Genomic DNA, 15,572 nt, shown 5'->3' on the forward strand with positions numbered 1-15,572 from the left:
TTTGTACCAGCACACCCAATGAAATCATCCAGTGCTTGAATCACCTGTGTTTGCGATACCGCATTCTTTTCTTCTCGGTTTTTTTGGTAACTCGTCTCTTACATGAACACCTCTAAAGTTTTTTAATTTTAACTGTTTAGCAGCCTTTATCAGTTGAAAGTTGGTTAAGGCCTCGTTGGGTAAAACAATTCCTTCTACGCCAATCATTTTTTAAAAATTTTTTAAAAAGTTTAAGCTTTTAATCATTCATGGTGACATTACAAAATGGAGCCTAAAATGGGTATGCTATTGAAAGGTGAATTAGGTCCGAGGAGTAAACCAGAACCGGAAACAAGAGTGCTAACAAGCGTACCGAGCAAGGGGAGTAGAGCACCGATGAAACCTCCTGTTATTTCATGTCCTTTTCCAGTTTTAACAAAGAGTCCTTTTCCAGTTTTAATGAAGAGTCCATCGCCTTGGATATTTTCATTCCAAGGTTTTAAGAATAAGCCAGAGCCAAATTTGGTTATTTTTATGCCTTTTCCATCTTTGCTCAAGTAAAACGTTTTGGGTTTATTAGTTGAGCTTGCAGAATCTTTGCTTGTGCGATTAACACCTCGTCCAGCGATAGAATCAACCATAGCTGAACCGGCGGATGAAGCAAGTCCACCCAATAAACCTTTTGCAAGTACTGGAGCTGCACGAGATGCAAGCGTCCCTAGTAAAGGTAAAAGGGCACCGATGAATCCTCCTTCTACTTTTGCGTTGTGCATGAGTTGTTTTTTGCTGAGTTTAAGCGTGACACCTTTTCCGTTGATGTAGGCTTTTCTAATTTGGTCGAGTTGCGTGTTAGTGACAGCAAGAACATGTTCGCCATTCAAGTCTTGATGAGTGAGTCTAATGCTAGCAGCAGTTTTGTCTTGAATGGCTTTTTTAATTTTGTCAGCTTGCGAGATGTTAAGTTTAATGTTTTGATACATTTTTAAGTGTTGAAAAATTATTTATTTCACTTCTCAAATGTGATAACAGATCGTAATGTCCTCACCGCGAAAATCGATTAAATCTCCATTTTGATTAATGATGCGAGTAACCATTGTTGAAATTTCGAGAAGTTTAACAGGAAGATAAATTAAATACGTAGGTCTTTCGATGATTTTGTAACCAGGGTTAACATTTGGGTAAAAGGAGTAGATGCAATTGAGTTGGGTTCCATTAATATAGGATGATCCGATAACGTTGTTAACAATTCTGATGGTGTTGGAGCGTAAAATTTTAGCAATATGATCAGACTCGTATTCAGAATTGGAGTTTAATTTTCTTTTAGTAAACCCTAAAACTGAAGCGATGCTGTTCTCCACGTCAAAGTCAATCAGATAATTCATGCCAAGTTTAATGGTTGATTTTAAAGTATTAATGTTGATTCCAATTTGAAGACCGTTTGGAGAGTAGTTAATTTTATTTGCAATGATATAACTCCCACGTTGAGCTGTTTTTATCGTGTTTAAAATTGACTTTTGCAGATAGTCGTTGATGTCTTTAATTTCATAGCTTCCATCAGGAGCGATGATGTTTTCCCAACGAGCTCCATTGTTCATGCTGTATTTGAAAGAATTGTTTTTACTGTTTACATTTGGAATGCTGTTGTACGTTTCCAAGCCGAGAAAAGCCATTTCATAACTTTTTCCTTTGTCGAAAACGATTTTGTCTAAAAAATCAGTCGTGATAACACTTGATTTGATCTTGAATTGTCTGAGTTGAAGAAAAAAGCAAGTTCGCCCGAAGAGAAAAAAAAGGTGGCTCAAAAAATAAAAGAGATAAAAGAGAAAAGAAAAACTCCAATAAGTGAAGAGATGAAAGCTGAGAAAAAAATAATTTTAGAAAGAGGTAGAGAGCTCTCGATGAAAATAAAAAAGGTGAAAGAAGAAATAGAAATGCTGCATGGCAAAATAAGTGATATGGAACTAGAGAGAGTCAAATTGTGTACTGAAATAATGTATTTGGAAGGTAAATGTAGTAAGGAATTTTTTGAAAACTGGGATAAATATTTATAAGATCCTTTGGATCACTGGAAAATCTACGATATTTTAATTCTTTTTGAAGAATTGAAAAAATTGAATTAAGACAAATAAAATCTTTCAGTAATAAAAATGCATTACACAAAAAAGGCTTTGAAAGAGTTGCTGATGGAAAATGGTGTTAACAAAACAGCAAACAATTTGTTGGCTTTGACACTGATCGCGTTTGAAAACAATTTGCTCAATAAAGACGAATTAATGGAAAAGGTAAAAGAAAGAAAACCTGTTGGAAGACCAAGATTGCCTAAAAAGGAAATAAAACCTGTCGATCCTAAATGGCAAAGACTTGTTGAAATTAGAAACCATCCTTTCACTTATAAAATTACCCATGTTAAAACGGGGGAAGTGACTGAATACAAGTCTCATTACCAATTAAGAAAAGAAACGGGTCACTACTGGAGATACTTTGACAATAAACACGGTTATCAAATAGAAGTGATTAAGTCGTAACGAGATTTTAATTTGCTGAAAATTAAAATTTTTTTGATCACGGCAAAATTTGAAATGGGTTAAAGAATTTTTTTCCATTATATAAAATGGATAAAATGAATGTGAAAGAATTAAGAGAGATGGCTAGAGGCTTAGAACTCAAAGGCATCTCAAGACTAAGAAAAGCCGAGCTCATTGAAGCTATAAGACCTGTCATTGGGTATGGTCCTCGTAGACGCACGACTGAGGCAAGACCGCTTCCTAGTCTGATTGCTCCAAGTCCGGTTCCTACACCTGTTCCTGCTCCTCGCCCCGTTTCCAATGACTTGATTTCGTTCGGGTCTGCTCGCTTGCAAAATCGAGTGACAAGAGACATCGCATCCATCCTTGACACACCTGTTGTCGATTCAACAAGCGTCATTGCACCCAAACCTGTTCCTGCGCCAAGATGGCTTTCAAGAATTGCAACGACTGTCTACAACGGTTTCAACAAAATAAATGCTCTCGTTGATCCATACGTTCCAACTGCAGTGAAAAATGCAGTGAGCAGCGTGAGAAATGGAGTGGAAGAAACAATCAAGTCTCTCAAAGACGTCGTATTTGGTGCGCCTGTTAAGTTTGTATTGACTAATCATGCGCTAAAACACGTTACTAAGCAATTTACTTACACCCCCTCTGTTCGATATGAAGACCCTAAAGCCTTTTTAAACATGGTCAAAGAGGCTGCCATCAAAGTCATTAAAAAAAACACAAAAACGAATCTTGTTTTAATCTGCGAAATGGCACGTGTAAATATTGCAACTGGAGAAGAAAATCTTCGCACTGTGGTCTTCCCGTCTATATATGAAATTATTCTTAAATCAACAGACAAAGGAGAAAGCTTTAAAACATGGAAAGAAAGAATTCTTGAAAACATGTCCAACTACAACAAGGAAGGATCCAATTGGAGTTGAACAAAATTTTAAAAGTAGAAGTTAACATGATCGATTGGATACCTTTCAGCGGTTCTTCCTACATGGAGCTATCTCCTATCTTAAAAAGTAAAAAGGCGATCATCAACATGAAAAACAATGACAATAAATGCTTTATGTGGAGTGTCACCAGGGCGCTGAATCTGAAAAATAGAGACAACGAAAGAATAAATAAAGACTTGATTCTAAAATCAGAAGAGCTCAATTGGAATGGAATGGAATTTCCAGTCTCTCTTACTCAAGGTATTAACAAGTTTGAAGCGAATAATCCAGATATTAGCATCAACGTCTTTGGGTACGAAGAAAAAATAATCCATCCTTTACGAATATCCAAAATTTTAGATCGAAAGCATAATGTTGATTTGCTGCTCATTTCAAACAAAGACACTAACCATTACTGCCTCATTAAAAACTTAGGTAGATTGGTTGGTTCTTCAGTAACAAAAGGAAAAAGAAAACAACACATTTGCAGAAATTGTATGCAAGCTTATGACCAAGAAGAAAAGCTTCAAAAACATCAAGAAGACTGCTATAAACACATCTCAGTTCGAATTGAACTTCCTAAAGAAGAAACAACCGTTCAGTTTAAAAACTACAACATGTCCATGAGAGTTCCGTTTGTGGTCAATGCCGACTTTGAATGTTTCACCAAACCTGTCAACACTTGCACCCCTGACTCAAAACAGTCATACACCAAACAATATCAAAAGCATGTTCCAAGCTCGTTCAGCTACTTCATCAAATGCTTCAACGAAACCATTTATAAAGAAAAACCAGTCATGTACACAGCAGAAAGCGAAGAGGATGACGTGGCTCAAAAGTTTATCACCATGCTTGAAAAAGACCTTACAAAGATTTGGAACGTTAGCGATTCACTACAACAACAATGGAAGAATAAGAGAATAGAGACTGATGAGGATAAGAAGAATTTTGAAGCTGCAACCAAATGCCACATTTGCAAAAATGATCTTAACGGTGACAAAGTGTGGGATCACTGTCATTTGACTGGAAAGTACCGTGGTGCTGCTCACAACCAATGCAACATAGATTATCAAATCCCAAGTTTCATACCCATTTTTTTACACAATTTATCCGGTTACGATATTCATTTGTTCATCAAGAAATTAGGCGGAGAGCTCAATTGCATACCCAACAATGAAGAAAAATACATCAGCTTCTCAAAAAAAATCAAAGTGAGAGAATATATTGATGAGGGAAAACTAAAAAAAGTAAAGAAAGAAATGAGGTTTCTTGACAGCTACAGATTCTTACCCTTCGGTTTAGACAAACTAACTAAAAATCTAACCGATGAACAATGCATAAACGTTAGAAAGTATTATCCTGAAGATAAACAGTTCAACTTGATAAGAAAAAAAGGCATTTACCCTTATGATTGGGTAGACTCCATTGAAAAGTTTTCCGAAACGCAATTGCCTCCTATCGAAGCATTCAACTCCAAACTCAATAGCACTAAAATAAAAGAAGAAGAATATGTCCATGCGCAAAACGTTTGGAACGTATTTGGATGCAAAACCTTTAAAGATTACCACGAGCTGTACAACATCTCAGACGTGCTCATTCAAACTGATGTTATTGAAAATTTTAGAGACGTATACATAAAATATTACAAACAAGATCCCACCTGGTATTTCACCTGCCCTGGGCTCGCTATGGAGGTCTGTTATAAAAAGACTGAAGCTAAAATAGAACTTTTTAGCGATCCTGATATGCTTCGTATGACTCAAAAAGGAATACGCGGTGGTATCAGCATGATCTCCAACCGATATGGAACTGCCAATAACAAATACATGCAAGATTATGACCCTTCACAACCATCTAAATTCCTCCAGTATTTAGACGCCAACAATTTATACGGATGGGCCATGAGCAAACCTCTTCCCGTTGGAGGATTCAGATGGATGAATGATGAAGAACTCAAAAATTGGCGTCGCATGCCATGCATTCTCAAAGTCGATTTAGATTACCCCGATCACCTTCACGATTTACACAATGATTACCCTTTGGCTCCTGAAAGATTAACCATTGGAAAAGTAGAAAAACTGGTTCCCAATTTAAACAATAAAGTAAAATACGTCGTCCATCATGAAAACCTAAAACTCTATGAACGAATGGGATTAGTCATCACCAAAATTCATCAAGGCTTCACCTTTAGAGAAGAACCTTGGATGAAACCATACATCAGTTTCAACACCGAAAAAAGAACAGAAACACCCTTCGAATCTGATAAGGAATTTTTCAAACTCATGAACAACTCCGTCTTTGGAAAAACCATGGAAAACATCGAAAATCATGTTGACGTTAGACTTGTCACCACAAAAAAAGAAGCCTTAAAATTATCCAAAAAACCTCAATTCGAAAGCTTCACCATTTTTGATGAAAAATTATTCGCGGTTCACATGAAGAGAAAAAAGTTGGTTTACAACAAACCTGTTTTTTTAGGAATGTGCATCCTCGACATCAGCAAAATTTTAATGTTTGAACACCACTATGACTACATGAAGCCTAAATACGACAATAAAGCCAAGCTGCTCATGACCGACACTGACTCGCTCTTTTACGAAATCGAAACGGAAGATTTTTACAAAGACATTGCTGATGATGTACTTGAAAAATTTGACACAAGCGAATTTCCAAAAGACCATCCCGCTATTCAAAACGTTGGATTCAAAGTAGGTGAAAATAAAAAGGTTATTGGCAAGTTCAAAGATGAGGCTGCTGGTAAACAAGTTAAAGAATTTGTTGAACTTCGACCCAGGCTATACTCTTACTACATCCCTAAAGAAAATGAAGAACACAAAAAATGCAAAGGAATCCAAAAGAAAGTCGTTGAAAATCACATCAAACATCAACATTACTACAACTGCTTAATGGATAAGAAAGAAAAACTTGCAACCATGAACGTTATCCGCTCTCATCTTCATGAAAATTACACAGAAGAAATCAACAAAGTCGCACTCAGCGCTAACGACGATAAGAGGATCCTATTGAATGATGGCACTCACAGAACCTTGGCTATTGGACACTACAAAACAAGGGACGGTAAGAAAATTGAATAAAAAGGTAAGAAAAAGACGTCAAATATAGATTTTTATACTTCTTATGATAAGAATTTTAAAAAACGGTATCAATGCGCTAGAAACCGACATGATCACATCAAAGCTATCACCCTTAACTATGGGAAACCTACCAATAAGCTAGTACCCCCCAATATATAAAGGTATCAATGCGCTAGAACCCCCATTTTCATACTACTCCTATTGAACCACTGCCTTGTTTTGTTTGTTTCAAAATGCATGATTCATCGAACCGTTCGCTTGGAAGTCTTCGCAACATTACGCGACCTTTTCTGTTGTCTACCTCAACGTTCATTTCATCACTAAAGACCACACGGCTCCACTGATCTGTTGACCAATTTTTATGTAGTTTGCACCACTCTTTCCTGGCAAATTTTTGTTTTTTATTTAAGCGTGGTTTTTTTGCAGCAGCACGCCATAAATAATTTAAATTGTGGAGGACCCTTCGCACAGTTCTAGGGCTTGCTTTCAGACCATTTGACAGTGTCCATTTCGTAGACAAGTCTGTAGATGAAGCTTGTCTGTTTTCTTTCATTAATCTCACTAACGAGCGAACATCACGGTCATTTGAAATTTTATTGCGTCCAGTCCTATGACGATCATTAATTGACCGGGTCTCTTTGTATCGTTGAATTATGTTAATAATGAAAGAGTGAGACCTTCCGAGCTTTTCTGCTATTTGTCTGATGCTATAGCCTTCTTCTTTTAATACAAGAGACGCGTATCTGTCTTTTTCTCAACTTATTTAAAGAAGATTTATAAGTACTCATCAGTTTTTTAATAAGTTAAACGCTATTTAATTAGAATTAGATTAGAAAAAATTATACCACTTCAATCCGTATGATTTAATTAACAAGATATTAAAAAAAAAATTTAATATGTCAATTAGAATCTTCTTAATTTTAATTTAAAGATTAAGAAACCAACTAAAAAATGAGTGGTCTTTAATTTTTGGCCACCGCTGTAGATAATACACAAACTTATTCCATTAAAATTAAATTAGCCCAAATACCTGCACTCTCACTTGCAGCCTTGGTACTAAAAACTAATTACAACACCTTTCATGAAAAATCTTTTTGCAAGAACTTTGGTTCTCCTGTTACTACTTTAAAGTTACTTTCATCAATGAAGATTACTTGCTAACACTTATGAAAAAAGATTATGGTAAGTTTAAAAGACTTTTTTTGTGTTTTGTAGTTATCTTCTTATTTCATGATGACGTTGGATGCCGCCTGTCATTTAGTACATTTTTAGAAAATTTCTGGCGCACTTTCGGAAAATAGCTACCCACTTGCTATTTCTCTATTGACACCCTGCATATTTATTATCTGCCACTTTGTTGCTTCACTTACTGCAATTTAATGCAACCTTCAATAGAAACCTGTGACAGTAAATAAAGTAGTTATGATTACCATTTGGTTTGAAATGAAAATGGAGCTGAAATCAATTTACAACTTAGTGTTTCCTAATGTTTTTTTTTATATGCACTTGATAAAACTGAACTAATTAAATATGCTATTATCATTATTATTTTTTCGGCACTGTTTTTATTCTCAAAAGAAGAAACACTTCAGTTTGAGAAGCTGGCTGGTCAATTGCATTAAGAAATATGTACTCCCTTTCGGCACACTTTTATAACATTTTTGAAGCATCGTGGATTTGATAAATTACACTGCCCAACAGTGATTTTGTTTCGGAACTAAAATTAGTTATTTTTTATGTATGTCCATCTGCTGAATTCAAAAATGACATTAAAAATGACATCTTAGCTCTAGTTTAAGTGATCGCGAAATGAAAAATCCGGAAAAATATCTGGTCTTCAAAATTTTAGTTTGTGCAAAACCGTGTACTTTGTTTTCAAAGGGCGAATCAACTTAAATTTGTTAGCGGAAAAGTTATAAAATATAAAATAACAAACTTAAACTACAAAAGTAATAACACTCTACTAACTAACTGCATTATAAAAGTAATAATAGTGTAATTACTTTTATAACGCACTTATAACTTTTGTGATTCATTCTTAGTTCAAACAACATTTTATTCCTTATATAATGCGGTTAGTGACTGAAGTGTTATTACATTTATAATCGTAAGTTTATTGTTTTGTTTTTTTATATTACTTTTTTGCTAACAAACTTAAAATAATTTGCTTCTTAAAAACAAAGTAAACGGCTTTGCATAGGCTAAAATTTTAAAAAACCAGATATTTTTCCAGATTTTGCAAGTCGCGATCGCTTAAATTCAACCTTTGCAAGGGTATATTTTTTTTTTTTAAAAAAAAAAAATTTTTTGTTTTTGACTATCCATAATGTTTTATTCATGTTTAAAACTTGTGATACTAGTTATGTGTGTTTGCTAAAGTGTCTGGTCTAATCTATTCTTAGTTTTTTTGTTTTTTTTTCATTTACTAATGTAAATTTTCCAAATCAGCATGATAAGGAAGCGTGTAAATTTAGTGGACAATTTTTGTTACATTTGTGGTGAAATAACATTTCTTCACAGAAAAGAACTATGACACCGCTTGTGCAAACTACTTACCAGCATTACTTCGACATGAAGGTAGGGTTCCAGGATAAGTCATGGGTTCCACATATATGCTGTAGCTCTTGTTCGCTTATCCTACGAGAATGGTTGAAAAATAAAAAAAAATCTTTGGCTTTTGCTGTTCTGATGGTATGGAGAGAGCCTAAAAACCATACAGATGACTGCTATTTTTGCTTGACCCCACCCATTAAAGCAGGTTTGTCAATGAAGAAAATAGGAACAGTTAAAAATCCGAATCTTCCATCTTCCATTCAACCTATTCCACATTCAGATAGTTTACCAGTTCCTACTCCACCACAAAGTTGTGAGTTAGAAGCAAAAAATGAAGTAGAAATATAAGAAAACAAGTCTTCCATATCAAATGATCCTGATTTTGTGTTAACAGACGTTGTGCCACACAGATTGAGTCAAGCAGAATTAAGTGATCTTGTTCGAGATCTGGACTTGTCACAGGAAAATGCAGAACTTCTAGGGTCAAGATTAAAGCAGTGAAAACTTCTCCAACTTGATGTCAAGGTTTCACATTACAGAAAACGGCTGCAAAATCTGCTTTCTTTTTTTGAGAAGAAAAATAATCTTGTTGTTTGCATTGATGCTTTTTGGATTAATGGGTTGTCTTAATTTGAACTATGATCCAATTGAATGGAGTTTATTTAAAGGCTCATCTAAGCTAAGCTTGAAAGCTGTATTACTGCACAATGGAAACCGTCTTCCTTTTTTCCTATTGGCCATGCCGTTTACATGAAAGAGATTTACATAAACATGAAAATTCTCCTCAACTCAATTAATTACAATAAACACAAATGAAAAATTTGTGGTGATCTAAAAGTAATTGCTATACTTTTAGGAATGCAATTAGGGTATACTGAATACTGCTGCTTTTTGCGTATGTGGGACGGTTGAGACAGAAGTTCACATTATATAAAAGAAGACTGGCCTGCAAGAAATCTCAACACAGAAGAAAAAAATGTTATTGCTGAACCACTTATGGATCTGAAAGATATTCTTCTTCCATCATTACATATCAAGTTGGGTTTAATGAAATATTTTGTCAAAGATATGAACAAAGAAGGACAGGCTTTTAGGTATTTAAGAAAAAATTTTCCAAAAGATGCAAAAGTTAAAAAGGGTATTTTTGTTGGGCCACAAGTACGTCATTTTATGAAGGATCCTACATTTGATGAAGTTTTGAAGGGGCCAGAAAAGAAAACTTGGGAAGCTCTAAAGGGAATGATTTGTGGATTTTCAGGCAACAAACGAGATTGTAACTACATTCAATTGGTAACAATACTTCTGCAAAAATACCATCAACTCACACCTAGACTTCCCCCTCCCCTTTCCCCCCCTCTCCTCCCAATTATGGAGCTGTTAGTAATGAACATGGGGAAAGGTTTCACCAAGTTATTTTTGTAAAGGAACAAAGATATCAGGATCGTTAAAATGAGGCTATGCTTGCAGATTACTGTTGGTTTGTGTGTAGAGATGCTCTAGAACTAGTCTACAAAAGGAAAGCAAAAAGATCACGATCTCGTGACAATCCCCCATAATCATCTTTAAATCTATCAATTTGATGATCATGATTTCTTTGTTTAAAACTGTTAGAATATATCTGTAATAAAAAAAAACCAAATGTACTTTAAATATTGTTAGAATGTGTAAATTATGTCATATACTGCTCTGTTGGAAATTAACTAAAATAAAAACTTATTGCCATTCTATATCTCAGAAACTAGAGCTAATAAAAAATTTTCGTTGTCATTTTCTTTTTTCTCAGCCCAAAATTAATATAATTTGAATAAAATTGCTAAAGATATAAAAAAAAATTTTTTTTTGTTGCCCAGAGTTATTTGAAAACGACTTTAAATATTTCGGGTGTCTTTCAAATATATTTCTAATATAGATTTATTTTTTAAGTTTTAAAGGCTTCTTTAAAACCACTGTGGCGGCCAGATTTGATTGCTCCCCACATGAAATTTTATTTTATGTATAGTTAATTGCATATATAAAAATAATTATTTAATTGGTAAAAACCTCCAATGGAGTGAAAAAATATAGGTAAATCAAGATAATAAAAGAAGAATTTTTAAATAAAACTTTTCACCATTTTTACCAAAACAACATCGATATCTTAATTAAAAGACAGCATTTTAGTACACTTTTTAACATACTTTAGGTTCACAGCGTCCTCAGCGTTTTTAAACGGAGATGTGTGCTGTTTGTTTTAAATGTTTTGGTAAAAAGTCTACGAAGCTTCATAAAATAAATAGAGCTACTAAAGAAAAAATAAAAGCATTTTTCTGGGATAGCTATGATCAAAATTTAGCAAACCACCCTCAAGTTATTTGTAGCAATTACTATAAGAATCTTTATTGTTTAAAAAAGAATAATACAAAATATCTTGATAAAACAAATTTCTCAAGTTAATTAGATGAATTTTCATTTTATTCATGACTAATTAAATATTCGATTGCCTTTATGTACCTATTGGATTTGTATTGTTATAATATTGTTTTTATTTATGGACTGATTAAAATTCACGACGCAACTACACTTTCTCCCCCCCCCCCCCCCTAATTTTATGATTGATTATGATAGAGAATTTTATGCTGATTAAGAATCGTATAAAAACATAGGCCTCAAAATCAACGGAAAGTGCTCTAATCTGAAGTTGAAAGTACAAAAATATACCACAAATCGCTAATATTCGCCATCTTGAATTCACTAACTTTACGGTTGATATTGTTTTTAACCGCAAATCATTGCCAGCCTGGTTTTTACTAAAAGGAATTGTTTCTGGTTTAATATAGACGCGTAAGTTCTTTAAAGGGCTATCAGGCAGACGATCGAGTTATAAAGTTATAAAACGTATCGCTCTTGCGAAAATGCGATTCCTTCTTATGAATTTTAGTTTTATAACAGAATTTACGATTATTTTTTCGATAAATTTTTTTTTTTTGTTATTAAAGAAAAAAATTAATTAGAAAGACAAACTTTCATAGAGTAATAAAAAAGGGCTTTCTTAATGTTCTTTGCAAAAAATGTTCTTAATAACTTTGTGTGGTTATGAAAATAGCCGTTTTTTGATTTACACAACCTTAGGCATGAATTATAATGTATGTTACGTTTGATGCACACAGGATATCAAACAGGATATGCTGTTACAACTTGATCCCAAAAGTGAAAAAACCGATGTTCGGAAAATCTCTGCATCCACATAAACTCGGATAAATAATCAGCTAACATTTCGCGATTAGTTGGCCCCATCATTGATTTGAACTTTGCTTTCGCTCGACACCATATAGCTTCCACGTGATTTGTTGTTACACCTGTCTGTGGATCTACAAAGTTGAGGGTGTAGTTAACGGTACCATGTAAATATGCAGGAACTTCCAAACCATTATATTCTGCCCACATATCACTCCAGACAATAGAACCAGGAAGTATTCATTGATGCATGATTCGAATCAATGTTGCAGCATCGCGATTTTTGACAGTAACCAAAAAGCCTTTCTTCGTTGCAGGTTCATACCCTCCAAATAACCACTGCTACGGGATTATTCTACCAACTTGATATTTTCTTCGGCAAAAAACAGATTTATCTATTTCAACAATGCACCCTGGACCGCCTATGGGATCAGGGTTATTGAGGAAATATGAGACGCAAATGTCTCTGCAAAATTGATTCCAATCAAAAATGGTGCTGTCGTTTCCGATATTTAACTTTTGCCTTAAATCACTTATTGATTATACCTGGCTCTTACCAGCACTTCTACTCCAAACTTAAGTTAAGCCCAATATTTGCCACAATTGTAGGTGAGATTTCTCAAAGAAGCTGCCTTTTCTAATGTTGAAGGTTCTTTTGCAGCGCTTGACTGGATATCTCCAAATGACTTGATCAACTGACCCATTCTTTGTTTGCTGTGTTCAGGGCACGTTACATACACTATAGTTCATACTTTCAGCGAGTAAACCATAAGTTCTGCACCAGTGAATTGTAGCTTCGATATCGTATTTTAATTTTGCTCCTATTTCTGTCAAAGAAAGTGAGTCAAAAGCGTCTATTGTTGGTCTTCGAAGAGCCATGATATGTAGATCAATGAAGAAGCAGAAAAACAATTCTGAAGCACTCCTTTTTATATGATAAAGATAATGAAAATAAATTCACGGGGGTTAACTTGAAGTATTAAAAGAAAGTCAATAGTTTTAAAGAACTATTTTTTTAATTAAAAAATTTTTAACTTGTTTTAAAGTTAATTGTACGATACAATCAATGAAAGAATTTTTCAACTTATTTGACAAAAGTTTTAAAAGGTACTCAAGCTAACAAACTAAGAATCCAGTTGAAGCAAATTGACGCGATAAGAGTAAATGCAATTGAATTCCATTCCCTGCTAGTAGAAAAAAAAATGCGGTCAAATGGGGAGTAGAAATGCGTAATACGCTTTTTTACTTTTACGAAAATTTACGCAGGGCTGCAGTAATATACAAGAAAAAACGGTGAAATTGCACCAATCCTAATGAAAATAAGGATTTTAAATATTCACCTGATTATGAACTTAACGCACTGCGGTAACACCGGTTCTTTGTTCTATTATTCGAAATCTTTAATATAAAAAATAAAAACCAGGTTGTTGATACTTTTAAAGGATAACTTTTAAACAAAAAAAAATCACTTCTTAATATGGCGAATATTAGCGATTTGTGGTATATTTTTGTACTTTCAACTTCAGATTAGAGCACTTTCCGTTGATTTTGAGACCTATGTTTTTATACGATTCTTAATCAGCATAAAATTCTCTATCATAATCAATCATAAAATTAGGGGGGGGGGGGGAAAGTGTTGTAGCGCCAAATTCACTTCTGCAACCAAATATAAAAAGTTAATTGTTCTAAATTAAGATATTTTTTGTTTAGATAAAACGTCAAGTTATCAGAAGAACTTCAGATGTTTCAGAATTATCAAAACATATTAATATTAATACTTCTGAATTGAATCAAGAAAAAAACAAAAGAATCTGCTTAAAATGTTATAGAGTTGTTACTTCAAGAATTGTTCATCTTAGTGTAAAAGTTCAAACTAAAAAATTTAATTGATGCAGCATATGGGTTGGAATCAGCAATTGTAGAATGTGTTGCTTCAATTATCTTAAAAATAAGTATCTAAAAAGGAAAGTGTTTTAGTGGGGAAAATTTCAAGATTTCTATGCATGGTAAACCATTGACCATAGTAGCTGGGACTAAATACAAAAAAGTGACAGTGCTGGTCTTAATCAAAATTCTTTACGAAAAATAAAGGAGCTTATAAGATATGTAGAACTATCCCCCAGCATCAAACCAAGAAAATGTGTTCTATATTTAGAGCAAGTCTTGGGTTTTGACGTTGCATTTAAGGAAACATGTTTGAAAAATTAAAGCCTTTAAAAGCTGAATTGGATGAGTATTTTACTTGTAAAGAAGAATAATTCTTGGAAGCTGGTTATAAAGTAAGTCAATCAATGGTTTATATAAAGGATACTGATGAATTTATTCAACTTGTAGTTGCTGAAAGAATTATTCACCCTCTTTCTCCAATTGTAAGAGTTGTTCTAAATTCTGGTCTGGATTTTGGTCAAGTTTTTTTGAAGGTCACTACGAAAGCTTTTAATCTGTCTGATAAAACCAGCAACCAACCTTGACAATGATTGAGTCAAGCGCTGTTTTATTGTTGCTATTGCAGGGGGAGTATCAAAACAATAGAAATCTTAGGAATTTAATTGATCCTCTTGATCTTCAAAATGTTAAGTATTCTGTTGCATTTGATTTAAAATGTGCAAACTTAATTTTGGTATTTCAAGTCATGCTGAAAGATATAGTTATCTGCGGTGTGAAGAGAGAGTCTTTTGGATGCTGGTAATAAGTGAACACTTGGTTCTCTGGATTACTATTACAGTAAATACACTGAAGATGGCTGAAATCAAAGATGGCAATAATAAATTACAATTTACCCAAGAGTGTTACTCTTTAAGAGGATTCAAGTACAATGAGTTGCATACATTAGTTGGAATAGTCACCAATCTTAGAAAACAATTTTAAAACTATGGCCTGGCTTTGAACAATGGTTAAACTCAAATCATATAATTTTTAGAGGCTACCATGGCATGATTTGATGACAACAATCCCAACAGATTCTTGGAGAAGTTAGATATCCTTGCCTGTGATGTTTCTGACCATGGGAAACTAAATTTTTTTCCAATAATTAAATGTTTAAGAAAGTTTCAGGCAATGAAGCAAGTTATCTTTTGTATAAAAATAAATGCTAATTATGAGATAACAATTATAGAATTCAAGACATCTTGTGCCAATTCGATGGAATAAAAATAAATGCTAATTATGAGATAACAATTATAGAATTCAAGACATCTTGTGCCAATTTGATGGAATATGTAAATAAATTTTATATAAATATTTCTTTTAATATACTACGGAAAGTTCATTGCAGC

The 15,572-nt window shown here is 33.8% G+C and overlaps 1 pseudogene; it reads left to right on the top strand.

Moving 5' to 3' along the window:
• Positions 1–10,080: 10,080 nt before the first annotated feature.
• LOC149882121 (uncharacterized) lies at positions 10,081–15,165 on the top strand (annotated as a pseudogene).
• The last annotated feature ends 407 nt before the right edge of the window (positions 15,166–15,572 follow it).

Source organism: Hydra viridissima, unplaced genomic scaffold, assembly GCF_058129835.1.
Source record: "Hydra viridissima isolate aposymbiotic clone 2 unplaced genomic scaffold, HvirCarnegie_v1 scaffold_11, whole genome shotgun sequence".
In the NCBI taxonomy this organism is placed as follows: Eukaryota; Metazoa; Cnidaria; class Hydrozoa; order Anthoathecata; family Hydridae; genus Hydra; species Hydra viridissima.